Consider the following 17,310-nt stretch of genomic DNA (forward strand, 5'->3'; position numbering starts at 1 on the left):
AATAATAATTCAGGTATAAAGAAAATACGCATTTATTTTTTTAAATGAAGAATATTAATTAAAATTGTTCGTAAAGTTTCAATTCAATTTCAGTAATTTTGAGGAAAAAACCCCGCACCGCGGACCGAATTCCGAAGTGATTGCCTTGACCACCATGCCATCTGGCTGTTGAGCGCCGAAGCAAGTTACTATTATATCAACTATGTAAGAAGTTTTAAAATTATTTTCTCGGAATTGGTTTGGTATTGCTCTTTAATAAATAAACATTCTTGAGTTTTACATTAAATCGTCTCATCCCCTACTCAATTTTCCGTGTCCCTTTATGAATAAGAGACTGGTGAATTGTAAAAGAAAGTCAGTGATATAAGCGTTATTTCATACAAAAATATAATGACGGATACAAATTGAAATCATGCGACCTATGACGTCATGAACCTTCCACTTTTACTATTCTACATAATCCAAGAGAGAAATACTCAAAGTAATTCAATGAAGAATAAATGAGTACATTTGATTGAATGAAAATTCTGATTCTTTTCAAAAATGGATGTCATATTTCTGTGACTACGTAAACTAAAGTTAAATATAATCAGATTTGAATAATAACTTCAAAGAAATGATAATTGCCGAATTTCGAGATATTTTCAAGCAGTGCTCCGAAACGTTTGCTAATGCATCAAATTGTCTATCCATGTTAGAGTGTAATGCAAAACTTATATAATTTAAACCCCTCTACAATGATGGTCAAACATCACTTTTGTATCGGGTAATCATTTTCCCGCTGTTCTTTGTAATTTAATACGATATATATATATATATATATATATATATATATATATATATATATATATATATATAATGATATCTCTAAATCTAAATTAAATCCTAATTAACTTCCTAATTTTTATCTAACCCATATTAACTTAATTCTAAAATGTTCTATTATTCCCTGCTCCAATTCCACCTTTTTTTTTAATTAATTAAGGCTACAGAAGCTCTGTAAAAAGGCTTCACGGTTCTCACGCTTCTTGTGAAGGAATAAAAATTTGTCTATCTAAAGAAATTCTTTTAAAAGATACCTATATTCCCTTACATAAATCAACATGCGTAAAGATAGCCCTATCAGAATGGTATATAATCATCGGAAAAAATATTTCTGTGGCTCTTTTCTCTTTTCGCTTTTGTGTTGCGATGTAGATTGACGCACCTCGTCGCTTCTTGCTGGTATATAAATAATGTTTCCCGGAAGGAATAAACGAAGTTTTAAAATTTACAAAAGTATATTCTCCGCCTTCAACCATATATATATATATATATTATATATGTGGTGGTGGTGGGGGGGTGTTATAGTGAACCATCTCTCGATGTTCGTCCCGAAATTTGAAATTCGCACATGTTCTATACATTGTTACATGTGTGAATTCAATTCTCTGATAAAATACCACTCTTTGTGTTACTTCCTGTATTCTCTTGTACAATTTTCTTAACTCTATATTCTACCACTACTGCTTTAGAATTTCAGAATACCCTTATATAACTTTATATACGTACATAAAATAGCAACACTCATTGAGAGAAAGTAGATAAGTTAATTTGAGGATCCTTGTTTCCAGACATCTAAAATGGCAATGTCGTCTGTCACAATTTCATACTAATACTGAAAGAAGCTTAGAACTTTTTCACATTTTCCAACAGAAATCGTGGCTGGATGACTATTCGAAGAGCTTCATCCTACGGAAGTTGAGGAACCGGAGGCGTCTCTATTTCGAAAAGAGCCGGGCCGGATAGCGAAGGGCTGCCGGATAGTATTCCACCGTGTGGACGGATCGATTGGCGAGTGACGTCGACCACCCTCAAGTCCTGACCCCCACCCCCCTGTCGAACTGGAAGCCAGAACTGCTCCGAACGTCGAACTCGCCGGTAACACCCCCCAAGGCTCTCTCTCTCTTCCATCCAACTTCCCCAAAGAGGGAACTTTTCTTCTCACTGCCTCGAACACTGTTTCGGAGATTATCGACTCAGTGGTTGCGTTGAGTCGATTCTTTGAATTTGATTAAATTTTGTATTTGATTTATTGAATCAAAATCAAACTATAAATAATTACCGTATTCGTTTCTAAAGTGAGATTATTATTATTTTAAAATCTAACTTGTAAAAAAATTTCATGAAGTCGTCTCTGGACAAGTTTGGAAGCCAGAAATGTTTCAGAAGAAGTTAAGGATATCTTATTCCATTCATTTTTAAAGACAAAGTTTGACTGAATGAATAAGGAAATCGGTTTCAACAATTTGTTTTGATTTTGAAAATTCAGAGTAGGTGTGCTTAGATGATAAAATGGCTAAATAATTTTATAAACATGGAGAAAACTGTTGCACGGAGCAGAAAGCTACTCGTGTGCATAGCTTAGTCTGAAAACTTTCTGAGTAACGGCTGAAGTAACTAATGATACATCGAATTGAATAAATAGGGATTTCGGATGAATTGGTGGTTTCGATAATGTGTGAAAAAGTATAAATGTTTTGAATTTTCTTTTATTTCTCGATATATTTTCTCTTGAACTGTGCAGAATAATTCATTTCACTAACTTTGTGTTCAAAATAAGCAAAATACTGCCAATTTCAGGACTAAAGAAAGAACTAATCAGTTACCACGTCATATTCAAGATATTTTCCTAAAGATAACAACTTTTCAAGAGAAGGGTGAGATTATTTTCATTATTTTCCCTAAATTCTAATTATGTGTTTTATTAATTTATTATGTTTAGCATCCGTTTACTTTTTTATATTTAAAAAAAAGAAATTAACTGTGGTCTACTGCCACGTATCACTTTATTTAATAAAAATGCTGCATGTTTTTTCCTTCAACAATATAATAAGAACGTATTTGTTACGTGAAATATTTTAATTAATAAATTGATTTATGTTTAATAAGAAGCTTAGAATTTGGATTAGTTATTTTAAACAAAGATTTTATTTCTGCATTTCAGAAAAAAAAATTCAGTATCTTACGAAAAATTTCCTTTTCATATTTAATTTTTTTTCCTTTGCATGCATATATATATATAGATAGATTACTAAAAGTAAAAAGTATAAGTATAGCTAAAAGTAAAATGTTGAGGAGGGTATGAAAATTAGCTTTAATAATGCTTTTCTGAAATATCGAATTATTTTTTAATTATTTCGTATCATATCAAAGAGCCACATATGTTGATTTAACTGAATGAATTTTTATTAATATTGAGGAGCAGTAATTACAAAATACCACAAATCCTCATAGTGCTTACATTGTAAAAATTTTTAACTGTTACTTTTTTACTTGTGTAGTAAAAAAAAAAGCACGTAATTTTTTTTTTACTTAATCTAAGCATTCATCTAGATTCTAGATATATATATAAAAAAAATTCATTTTATGAAATTCTAGATTCTAGAATTTCATAAAATGAAATATTTTTTCATTAGATTGAACAGAAAATTGTTTCATTGAACAAACAAACCAAATAAAAACATTTGTCTCATTAAAGGATAAGTGTTTATTAATTTTTTTGTTTTAGCATTTATGCGCTTTGTAAAAATTTCTTACAAAGTCGTAAATACGAACAGGACGTTAGATACATTTCAATTGTTTGTAATAATGATAATAACTTAAATATAAAGAAGTTATGAATTATGATGTTATATCTTTATTTAAAATAAAATGGACTGAAGGAATTGGTTATTTTTATATTTATTTATACACATAATTTATTTTATGAAGGGTATTTTTTATTTTTCGAGCGACAGAAAACTTTATTATTTTTGTGGTTAAATCTGGAAAATTATTTGTATTTAATTTTTCAGTGAACTAAAAATAATCTTAATAATTCTATTATTTATTTTTTTTATCTAAACAGCATTACCAACTTTTTCTGGCAGTTTTATGGTACCCTTGAGTTGTCTCTTTTCATGAAATTGTTAATAATTATGCCACACTTTTTACTTTTTGCATTATACTAATTTGAAAAGAAAATTATTTTATTGCTATGTTTTTAATGTTGAAAAATTAAAAAAAAAATAATTGATTAAATATCTTTGATAAATTACTGTATAGGGTGCTGTATATATTTTTCTTTCAAATATAAATTCTATTTATCATTTAAGCCTTTTTAATAGCGGAATCGCGAAAGTAAATTAAATTTGTTGAAGCTTTTTTTGGTCCTTTATTTGAAATTTGATTTACATTTTCTATGAAAACAACAAATCTGAAATTTAATTGAAACCGTCGCAAGAAAGGAGAAGAAACTGCTTCTACTTCTAGCGGTATATATTCTTTCGATCACTAAAAAAAATTGAAAAATTAAAAGAAAATACTGTTTTTCTGTCAAAATATCAGAAACTGCTAGTCAACATTTGTTGAGCAAAGAGCATATGTAGTTAAATTTCGAGCAAATTTTTCATCGTTTTGGTATTAAACGTATTATTTTTTAGTATTGGCATGCATTGTTGATTTCTGCTTTTTTTTCTGTCAGTAATCAAAATTTTAATTTTCGATTTTATCATTTCAAAGCTGATGAAACATCTGATATCCATTATCACAAGTGTTGCGATTGGAATCTGTTGCAAATTTGGTAATTGACATAGCCATATCTCTATTAAAGTATTATGTATCTGAATCAGTGGTTTAATATTTCTAAAACATTTCTAATTTAAATTGATATTCAGTGTTTCATTTTTACAGTTGCTCGCTTTAACAGTTTTCAGTAAAAGCTAAAAAATTTCATAACTATGCACAAATCTTACGTTCAATTTAATTCCAGTCAATTTGATATTACTTAATTAGAGAACTAAGCAATTGAAATACATAAAAAAGCATCTAAATTTGATTTTAAAAATTTATAAAATTATATAAATGTGTATATCATCTTTTAAATTAAAAATATTTTCTATTTCTACTAAATTTAGCATGTTTTAAATAACTATTTGTTTTCTACTTCGAAATATTCAAATAAAAATTATCATAATGGCCCAAAAATTTGATTTTGATACATATTGTTTTATCTCAACCTTTCAGACATCCACCAGTTAAAAAAATATATATATATTTTTGGTGTATTTTAGTCTACGAATACGATAACCCGAGCGCAACAAGCAACAGGCATACCATTTTGTTCATAACCTTTCGTCTATTTTAGACAAAAATTTCGTCGAAATGTTAGTCAAAATCTGTCCATAGAAAATTTATCTGCCCATGTACAGGTGGACATGGTAACTGAGAAATGCAATTTGCTAGGTGGGTGAAATTGTGAATTTAATTAATGAACTAAATTTTAAATCGTTATCTCATTTTGGATCCTGTATGGGTAACTACTAATCATCTGCTGGTTAGGCTGCGCATGCGTGAATGCAATTCATAAATACAACGATGTCGATGAAAGAAACTTCGTATGTAGTTTTCTATGAAAAAAAAACTGAAAATCTGAATCAACTGAGACACATAAAATCCATACTTTTTCGTCATTGTTCCATGAGCTTCAAACATTACTTAAATTTTTCTTTTCCAGTCTTTAATATGGATCATGAAAAATACAACAAAATCCAGATAAATGACAGCATGTTCTTTTTCTTGGCTTGATATTGTAGGCTAATGTATGTAATTCGCATCTGAATATCATTAGCAGGAATTGGATAAAAATTTAAAATGGCAACCGCTTTATTTAATTAGCTGATAGTTTTAATTTCATAATATCTATCAATTCGAATTTTATGGTTTAACCTGCTATTTTGTTATGCTTTAAACAGTAATTGAGACAAAATAAATTGGAAAATAAGAAAACAGAAAAAAAGTACTGTATTATTATATTTTGATCCATAAACATAATGAAAAGCATGCTAGTTGTTTTACAGCTCATGATAAAATCTTATTTAACTGTTGAAAAGATATATGGCAGGATAACTTTCTAAAAATATGGATTTAAGTAAGCTCTTTCTTCGTTTCCGTCAAGCATGAATTTAATTTAAATTTCAATTATGAAACAGTTTGTTGAACTTTTTTTTGGATTAACGTTATAATGCGTTAAATGAAATTTTAAAATTTTGTCAAAATAAGAACAAAATAATAAAAATGTGCAAATTTGAAGCAAAACTGTTTTTTATTTAAATTTTAAGAATAATTGTATGAGATAATAAAATAAGTAATAAAATTATTTAATAATTATAAATGCATATTTCTTCTAATTGTAACACATAATTAAACAACAGATTAATTACAATATGTGCTTTTAATTTGAAGCCGCAAAATGAGTATGTCATGAAATATTCAACTAAATATATCTAAGATGAAAAAAAAATTCATACTAGCCTCATAAATAATTTTTCTGTAAAAAAATATTGCATCCAAATATAGTTCTGAAACATAAATTACCATATGGTCATAATAACACTTTTAGAAACAATTGTTCCAAACACCAGCCGTAAATATCTAAAAATGTTAAATATTTTGGTTGGAAAATAAATTTGATAGATATAATATTTTTATCCATTAAACTCTGTGATTCTAAAGTATTTTTTCAATAAATGAATGCATTTATTATCTGTTTAGAGATTAAATACCTGATTATAAAAAAGAATAACGTACATTAAAACGTAAAAAATTAACATTGATTGATAATTCGTAAAATAAGGATAATTGTTATTTTTTTATGGAATCAACAGTTGAAACTATTTAAAACTTATGAAAATCTCCTGAATAGGCATGAATCCCCATGACAAATCTAATCCCGAAATAAAGTTATCTCACGCTTAAAATAAAATGGAAAAAGAAAAGGAAAGCGAATATTTCCAAACTTCAAAATCATTATTGCTCTATAAATATTTGGAGGCGAAGTAACATTTTTGATTTAAAATGATATCTGGGATATACCGATATCTCTAAACAGAGGCAAAACGATTTATAGATTCGATAAACAAAGAAAACAAATTGATTAATATTTCTGCAATGAAAACATAGGTTCAAATAATATTATTTAGAAATATTCTTAAAAATTTGTTAAAAGAAGGAAGCGTAAGAATTGCGATTATTTGAATATATCACTAAAATCATTAGTGTTTTTTTTTTTTAAATTTGATTTTAAGATAGCCCAAGAATTCTATTAGTGCACTAACGAACTTAAAGTCTGGTGGTCGATCAAATGAGTGCACTGCATTTGAAAAAAGAGAGGGATGCTGTTTTAGTATTTGCGCTGGGCGCTGCTTAATGTAGATTCGCCTCTGGATATGAGTAGGTCAAAGGGAGACACATTCATTCTGGTTTTCCATATCAATCATCAAATTCCGTTGTCTATTTACTTCCTTGTATGCAAAGAAAAAATATTGCATTAAACATGAAATTTGTTCTCGAAATTATGATGAATCTCCACGTTTTAGATCTCCCTGAGGTTAAAAAAGAAATGACTGGAAAATGTTTTTCTGTGACAAATATAACTCATAAATGTTTTGAGCTGGGTGGATGAAATTTGATATATATTCTGTACACTAAATGTATAACTTCAATTTTATGTTTCAGTTTTCAAAATCTGCTTCTTAATATATTACCTAACAATTATAGGTTGAAGGAAAACAAATCAATATTTTAGTTTTTCGACTTAAATGATTGTTTCTCTGAATAATGACCTACTGTTCGAATTTTCATAATAACGCATATATGAATAACTATTTCGTTTCTTTTGTTAATTAAATTTAGTTATGTATTTTCTTATGTGTGTAACAGAAAGATATTTAAAATATTTTCTCTCAAATTATTAAAATGTTAAAGCGAAAAGTCATAATTAATCGACAAATATGACATATAACTAATATTAATATAAGAAACATGAAAGAAATACGACATATTACACATACTTATAGAACATGATACTAAATAATTATGATCATTAAACCATTTAAGGGTGAGAAAAAGATTATAATTCTTTGTTTAATTGTAAATGTACAGAAAATATCCCACAATTTGTCTATCGTCAGTTTATTTAAAGAATAGCTAATTATTTCAAAGAATAATGAGCTAAAATGTGGAATTATGGATTTATTAATTATTCTATATTGATTTCTTCTGTTATTTCCTAAAACAGCTACACACATAAGCTTTCATATTTTAATGATAAATTGGTGTCGCTGTAATATCAAAAAGCTGTGTGCCAAATTTGAACATTTTATAGATTCAAAAATCTTGTATATAGCATTAGCATTTCTCTCGAATTTATATATGTGATTGCTTAGTGTTGTCACAGAATACAGTGTGGCATTAGTAACTTCATCTGTTCCATCAAAATGTTGTATGTTTTGCTGTATATGGCTTGTAATATATCTACGACGATACACGAAATGCGGTTGATGTTTTGTAAAACGAGAGTTGCAATGTCATTTAAAAATTATTTACTGTCATTGTCACGTAATTTTTAAAATCAAAAAGTGTTATCAACGGTTTGGATTTAGAGTTCCAATCTTTGACCTCTTTGCAAAGGTTTCGTTTGTAGTTATTGTGTATCTTCGACAAATGTCTAGTCTTTAAATTTTATCCTTTTTGTCCTAATGGATATATATGTTCCGAAGATCAGACTTCATTCGTTATTTTATAAATATATCTCACTTATACATAGGTTATCGTAGAAACAACAAATTAGTTCATTCTTGTTCAAAAATTTATTATATTCCTTTGGAGTTCCGTACTGTTTTCCGTGTTGCTTTTTAAAAATTTAATATTTTAAATCATTACTTCATTTATTTGTATGCAGTTTCACAAATAAAAATTTTCTCCATTGGGGGTAAAATGTAGCACAGCAAATACTGAGCGTGGGCAAAAGAACTTTCGCTGCTGCTCATTGAAAATCTAAATGAAGAGAAAAAACATTCATAAAGGTAAGCTTTTTTTATTTTCCTATTAAGGCTTATTAATTAAATTCAGCATTTTTTAAAAAGTTTGTGGGCTTCATGAATCTATTATGATTTTTCCTAGTAACGCAGAAACAAATAAGGTAATAGAGCCTGAACTTGAGTGTGATAAAATTATATTTAAAAAAATTCCTGATTTAAAATCCTAATTAAGAGCAAAAACTACGTTTAAAGCGTAGAATTTTATTTTATTTTTAAATCTTTTATTAATTTAACTCGGTATCTTTTTTAAGTTCACCGAGCAACCCAAATAATCGTTATATTCTTCTCAGAATAACGAGCAGATTTTAATAAAAAAGAAAAATGCTGCATAAATAAGCTTCTGCTTTTAAATATTTTAAACTTACAACCCAAATTAAGAAAGAAAATTGTATACAATTTCTTTCATTTTCTTATTAAAATTTCATTGATTTAGCTCAGTTTCTTTTATTCAAATGTATTGAATTTCAAAAATAATCGATATGCTTTGTTCGTAATAAATGCAAAAGAAGACGAATCAATCGGGACTGGATTCTGCTTTTTAAAATATTTCTAATTTACAATCTAAATGAAGAGAGAGAAATAAATACCATTTAAATTTCTTCCTCTTTGGAAACTCCTCTTTATCTATCGAAGCATAAGTGTATTTAATGAAAAGTTTTAAATTAACTTTTTATCATTTTGTTTTATTACTTCTCTTAGAGAGAGGGTTCCATTTTTTTTCTTTTTTTATCATTAAATCATTTTAATTTCTAATTAAAGTCAGAAAATATTCTGAATAAAGAGAGAAAAACATTTTTTATTCTCTGTTCTTTAAATTTTTTTTTCCTTGATAAAATGAAACTGGGGAAAACTTAAACGAATTGAAGACACTAAGAGAGTAATGAGGCTTAACACAGTCAAAAAATCGAGAGAAAAAAAGTGGTCGAGGAGTTTAGGAAAAGGATTTCTTTTAAAAAATCAAGAATTATGGGATCGTAAATGAATAGATACTTTCAAAGATAATTTTGGAAAAGCATTGCTAAGTTTCAGTCATTCAAACATTTTATTTAACTGTTAAACTGAGAATTTTAGTTTTCATTTTTTGAATTGGAAAAGTTTAGTAAAAGCTAATATGAAGCATGTTCCACATACATTAAGTTATTTCAACTCATTGAGATTATTTAAAGTATGATTAAGTTATTAATTCGTTATGGTTGTATGAAGAATTTAGGAAAACCAGAAAATATTTTCAACTAATATGAAATATGTGACCTAGATAAATTTATTTATCAGTATTGAACTTCAACATTTCATCCATTCAAATATGTTAAACATATTTGAATTCATAATCCTGTTTATGTTATCCTAATATGCTAACTTATAAAAGTCCTAAATATGTTATAATAAACATATTTGATTGATAATTAGAAATCCTACTTTCTTAAAATATATTAAACATAGTGAAAGAAAATAGGATTAAATTGAATACGTTGAAGGGAATAAATATTCAGAATGAAGGTGTGTAGATCCAGTTTTATGGATAAGGTTTATTTTTGAATCGAGGATGTTTGTGTATAAGCAGAAAAAAATTCAAATGAAAATTTTCAGTTTGCCCTCTGAAAAAGAATAAAATGCATAATGTTCGTTGAATGTATGAATTTATTTTAATGCTCCACCATTCATGGATTTTTCTTTTCAAGAAAAATTAATCTCTGTTGTTAATCTGCCTCTCTTTGTGACTGAGTAATCACTTTTCATTCACTGCTGGAAACAATATCAAAATGAATGGTGCTTGAGAGGCGTCTATAGAATTATTTTTTATTAAAGAGTTAATAATAAAATTCTTAAAATAAGATTATGTTTTATATTTGAAGAAACGATTTATAAAGATTTGAAAAGAGTAAAGTGATGATCAGTTTAAAATTATAAATAAGTTTCAGCATGATGAATAAATTAAAACTAAATGAACTAAATTAAAATTTCCCTATTTAAGGCATCGCATCTAAAACTAATGCAAGGAATGAAAAATGATGCCAGATTTCATATGCAGTCACTGCCAAGCATGGGGAGATTCATTCTACGAAGACAAAACCACAAACAGACGATCTTGCGCACGGAAAAATTCAGCCCAATGAGGATAAGGTGGAATGATGATGTACCTATCTGAGACTTTGTGTCCGATTTTGAAAAGTATCAGGTGCCCAAAACTAGTGTACCCCAACAGTATATTTTGTATTCAGTATTACTTCAGTTAACATGACTGAATCCTATTGATAATCACCATGAGCCCATTCGCTTTCGATTGAGTTATATTGTATCAACCTGACAGGTGATTCTTGTATCAAAATGAAATAAAATGTCGGATTACAATATCGTGCAATCCTAGTCCACCGTTCTGCCACCATTGCACTAAACGCCTTCCTTTTTTTAAATGTCTATTATTTATTTTCAACATCTTGAATAAAAGTATTCCCAGCGCATCTGCTGATCTTTTCTTTCCATGTTTATTTAATATATATGATTGATGCGATTTTCGATAAATGAACAAATGTATTTTATTTTAAATGATTTTTAAATCAAATCAAAAAGGTAACTCAAACATCCGAATTATTATTAGTAAATTAATTAAAAGCAAATGAAACAACTTGAAAAGAATTTTCAGAATATTATGATTTGAAAGTTGCAGTTAAAAAGAAAATATTTATATTTTTAAAACTAATAGTATAAATAATTTCTTTATGAATGAAGAAATATTTAAGAAGAATTTTATTTTATTTTCATCCATTTTTCAAATGTTATAAAACTTTTTACTTATAATGTTGATTTAAAAACAAATAAAATTAAAATTATATACTAAAGATATGGTAGCAACTTGAGTAGAGATAACAGCTTTTAAATCTAATATCTGTTACCAGGTGGTGTTTTAATGCCCATTGACGGCCAAGGGATAGGTTCCCTGGTTGTATCAGATATAAAACTGTCATTTAAATGTACTCAATACAATTTAATATCAGTATCGATCCCTTCTTGCTACTGCAAAATCGAGCATCTCGCCGAAGGGTGAAAGTCTATACCCACCATGTACTCGGTTTCATTCTGACGGGACAGAAATGTTTCGCCATCTAATCAGGTACCATTCAGTATCAATATTGGATGCAGCTAAATTTTGTATCGGTTGCCAAGCGCGTGACGAAGCGTAGAATTCTTCAAACAGGAAAACTTTCAAATACTCATTTTAAGGTTTCGAACATTATTCTACCGTTGCTGTTGTCCTTGTCACATCCTGTTGCCATTATCATATTTTTAATGTTGTGTAGGCATCATACAACAGGGTCGTTTCGTTCACTTGCATTCCTTGAACTCTTGAAAAGAGCTTTGTTTGGTGTATCTATCGATACCGATTCCCCTGCAGTGCCTATTTTCTGGCATTAATGACAAATGTTCCTGAGGGCAAGCAGTGGGCATGTTCCTATGAAAGAGTGATAATAATAGAATAATAATTTAGAATAATCAAGTAAGCATGCAACTTTCAGCTGGAAGGAAATGGAATTGAAAACTTTACTGAAATTCCAAATTGTCAGGAACTCGACCCTCCTAGTAAGAAGTAGATGGATCTTCTTCTTATCATGAGAGTTGTTGACTGGTCAGTGATAAATGTTTATGGGCACCATTTTATTTTCTACATATTTATAATTTTGCTATTTTTTTTCATTTTCCCCTTTATTTTTTATTATTTTAATTATTTTACTATTTTTTTATTTGGTATTTCCTTGGTATTCGGCAGGTCATATCTATAAATGAATCCTCTACCAGCCCTCTTGATTTCGCTCTTCGTTGGCCTAGTATTTTCCCTACCTTATCGATTTATTCTCTGCGGCTCATCTTTTCTCATTTTGGAATCGACTTGAGCAGGGTTTCGATCTTATATGTCCTTGTAACGAGCCGTTTAGCGTTTGCAACCTATGCTTTATTGAAAGATGGTTTGTGTCGGTCTGCGTGTCTGAAAGTTTTCTAATCATTTTATAAACAGTCTGCGTGCCTATCAATAATTGACAATTCACTGTAATAATAAGTCATTTAACTACTTGAAGTATCCGTGGCATGTGAACCCAATAGATATATAGTTCCAAGAAATAAAATTATTTCTATTTTTGAAGTTCCACAAATAAACTGCAGAAATATCTGATACTTTTCAGAAAATAAATTGTATTTTATTTCTAGAACAGGGGCGCCGAAATACGTTCTAACGAGCGGAAATCTCAAATGACCTGGTAATCACTTCTATCGTCATAACCTTAACGGCTCCGGCATCTCCGAACGTGAGATGCTTCCTAATGCGCACTTCGTTACTTTGGAAGGAATTGAAGATAAATAGATACCTCTTAGTTACTTTCTAATAATGCATACGTTTCGAGAGTTACATTCTATTTTCTAGTATAGTAGGAGAAGGTATATTGGATTCGAGGGATACGTTCCGCGTAATAAGGAATCGCATTAGGCGCAACATGCGTCATAGGATGAATGCATGCGGGTCCAGACGCGAGCACATATCGGAGCTTTCTCGTATACGAAATATAGAGAAACTATTGTTATCGCCAGGAAATTCGAACTCGGGATTTTGAAGATTTAGACCCCCCTGAGTTCGAAAAGCATATTTTTAACACAATGTCTGCCTGTCTGAGACAATGATAACTCAAAGTTTTGAGCCAAATGGCTGAAATTTGGTATAGGGTGGTGTCTTTATTTTTACTCTCAATGTGTAAAGGTTTTTCAAATGTTGGGCATATGCATTTAGAGGAAGTTTTTTCGCCTGTTCGAATATGGGTTGACATGATCATTAAGAAAAGAAGAAAGGCAGATAGATAAAATTCTGTACCCCGATATAACCTATCTGTACCCCTATCTGTATTCTGTACCCCTATCAAATGTAAGCCTGATCCAGCAAGGGGTTGACCGTCTTTCGGTCTGTATTTTCAGAAGCATTCAAATGCGATAGTCAAATAGTCAGATAAATGGCTTGTAAATCACAAATGGAATTTTTGAAGTCAGCTAACCTGATGATAAAAATTTAAAAAAAAGCACCGATGGATTCAATAAAACTACTAAATTGACGACAAAAGTTAATATTTCGTAACTATTATATACCAATGCCGCGCAAGACGTTTTCTGGGATAACACCCATATTAGGGAGTATGCGAGAAAGTTTTGGGAAGACCATTACTGAACTTTCTTGTGCCCGTAGTGTGCAGTGAGAAAGTATTGAAATCGTTAATAAATTGAAACTCGATATTTTATCGTATCTCCTTGTTTCATTTTGTAAAAATGTCAGTCTGTTGACGGGATAACTCAAAAATGATTCATGCTCGGGAATAAAATTTGGTATGAAGTTTTTAGTTTCGAAGTTTTCGAAGTATGAAGTTTTTTTAGTTTCGAGATTTCTATCAAAATTTCAAGGGAATCCATTTACAATAAGTCTAGTTGTCCGATTTCAAATGAACAAAATAACTAGAAAATGAGAAAATATAATTGAATGAAATTTAATGCACATTTTTATCATGTAAAGTAGAAAGGCATGCGTATTTTTATCGTCATATCTATCCATATCAAAATTTGAATCGAATTCCTCAAAAGAGGGAACCGTCTGTCTGTCTGTACTTCCGCGCACATCTAAGAAAGATAAATCAATAATATAACATTCTGAAATTTTGTACACAGTTTTAGTATCTAAAATATCGATCTGTGTGTATAGTTTTTGAATAGTTTCATCGTTTGAATCAGACACGTGAAATGGTTGATTGCTTGTTATTCTCTGCTTTTGCTTGCATGTGAATGCCAGAAACAAAAGTGTTTGGCTGAGTAAAATGTAATAAACTTTTTGTAATAAATTTCCAATCGGTTGAAAAAAAAGACGCGTCGAAAATACCTATTAGGATTTTACTGCTTGTGAAAAACATAGCGATTATATGCGAATTCTAAAAGGACAAAAAATGTGCACCTGTTGCACTGACGGCCTTGCTCGAAGTCCACAATTATATGAGAAGGTTAACGATTTAATTAGAGTGAGGTTTCGAGGGAATCACCCCTGTTGGTTATTTTCTCGCAGCTATGTATACAAAATGACGATTTACATGTGTCTATAGATTTGTGCCCACAATAAGTCAAATATACAGCGAGCTAGAAGCATGAAATATGGTATGTGGCCTTTCCTCCAAATTTACAGTTCCCTTTTAATTTTTGAATAAAATTAGTCTTTGGAATGTCTGTTTGTAGGTTCATCTATACCGAAATGAACACTATAACCAGAAAACATAATTAGTTAGATGGAACTGTTAAACGCTGCTGTTTTCTATAGTTTCATCATTAGAACTGCAATTCTACGAAAATTGTGTGGTGCCATCAAGATAGGGTTAACTATGTATTTATATTTATGCATGTATCAGAATATGATATCTTGAATACCGAATAATATACACCAATAAAATTTGCATATGTTGCGTAATGCTCAAATTTGTCAGAGGAAATTTTTCAAAAATGTGTATTGAGTTTTTTTTTATTTATTTATAAAATGAATTATAAAAGTACTTTATCAAACATTAGCCGTACTCAGTTCATAGTTTGTTTATAAATAATAATTAATTTTGTATGTAAACAATAATTAGTTATAAAATGGGGTAACCCATTTACCCATCAACTTACAAAGCCCAAGCCATATTGTGTGATTAAATGAGAAAGTCCAGGCGAATGCATTCAGTATATTCAAACTGTCTTCGTATAGTTTGAATATAAATAATATTTAATTCCGCACGTAAACAACAATTAATTAAAAAATGGGGTACAAGGGTGTCTTAACAAACACTGGCCATATTGTGTGATTACAAGAGAAAATCATGGCGAAAACATCCAGTATATTTAAGTTACTAGCTTCAGAGTTCGTCTATAAACAAAAATTGAGTGTGTATATTTACTTATCCAGTCTTTCCTTTTTTTTAAACTTTTGGTATCATTTAAAAACTATACAAATGTGTGTATTACGCTTAATATGAAACTGAGAACCTCTCAATATTTTTTCTTCTCGTTATACGAATTCACATTATACACATGCGCGTTGCATAAGAGACCTCTTTTTGTAATCTCAAATTTCAGCTGAAAGAAGAATTGATACTGTCATTTATCTTGGTTCTCAATCTAATATTTATTAAATTTAGAATTAAATCTTATTATATTTCAGCACAATACTTATTATTAGGTAAAATAAATTTGATATCCATTTGAATTCATTTTTAATAATCTTTAATGCCACAATTTTAGTTTCTTCACATTTTATGGAAATATACAAAAATGAATAAAATGACTTAAGTAAACTTATATAAATGAATTCAATCATAATTGGATGTAAATTTTTATTTCTTTTCTGAAAAGATTAAAATTATTGTTCATGCTTCCTCGTTACAAATCCAAAACAATCAAATTTAGATTTTTTTTAAAATCAGTTTCTACAGTTTAATTCCCCGAGGTTATATAAAATAAATGATTATTTCGTCCTTTAATATTCGAAAAGCCTTTCATAATTGGGAAGAAAAATACAAAATCAATTTTGGAGATTCTCCTTAATGATGGAGACGCCTTTTATCGTTTGGTATTTGTTTTCACTTCGATTTAAGCAATTTTTTATCGTTTGGTATTTATGCTCACTATAAAATGTAAACAGTCGTCGTAATCAAATTCTTAAGTACAAAAATGAAAGATTTGATGCTTCAAAAACGAAAGTAATTATTGAAAGCATTGCAGTCGTTTATTTCAGTTAAAGGGACAGTTTTTTTTATTTGATTTACGAATTGTACAAAGAGAAAAAAAAAACTTTAATTTGAATGTTTAAAGCACAAGGAGAAAAAAAAATTGCTTCAAAAAGAAAAATTATATAACAAGGAAAGAAATTTATTTAATGACTTAAACTTAGAAACATTTTGATAATTTTCATTTCTTATTTTCTTCTAAGAATGTACGAGATTGAAAACTTTAATATTTTAGATTTCGCTTCATGTTACGCATATGACGCATTGTACTTTCTCCTGTACAAGTAGAAAGTTCTGTAATCGAAAAATTTGGCATCGATATTTTGATGAATCTCTTCCATTTTGACCACTTTGGATCTGTACAATATATTTTTGAAATTATGTTTTTCAGTGAACCAAATATTTTGGAAATTCATTGAAGTTGATGGGTTAACTTTGATATGCTTTATGTTTTTATCATATTCGTAATTTTTACAAAATTTTGGAGGAAAGCTCATCTATATGCATGTATGCATGTGGACATGGCATCTCTAAACCTGAAATAACTGTATGCAAAATTTATCTGAACTGTAAATCTGTTTTAAATATCTTTTCGTCAATAAGTCGACCGTCTATGTATTTGACCATCCGCATAACGA

The 17,310-nt window shown here is 29.1% G+C and overlaps 1 protein-coding gene across 1 annotated transcript in view; it reads left to right on the top strand.

Moving 5' to 3' along the window:
- Window positions 1–1,919: 1,919 nt before the first annotated feature.
- LOC129957531 (alpha-2Da adrenergic receptor-like) overlaps window positions 1,920–17,310 on the top strand; it is a 297,241-nt gene continuing 281,850 nt past the window's right edge. The window contains exon 1 of the mRNA XM_056069880.1: window positions 1,920–2,699. The gene's annotated coding sequence lies outside the window, so the exon portion shown is untranslated. The remainder of the gene's footprint in view (window positions 2,700–17,310) is intronic.

Source organism: Argiope bruennichi, chromosome 11 (assembly GCF_947563725.1).
Source record: "Argiope bruennichi chromosome 11, qqArgBrue1.1, whole genome shotgun sequence".
NCBI classification, from domain to species: Eukaryota; Metazoa; Arthropoda; class Arachnida; order Araneae; family Araneidae; genus Argiope; species Argiope bruennichi.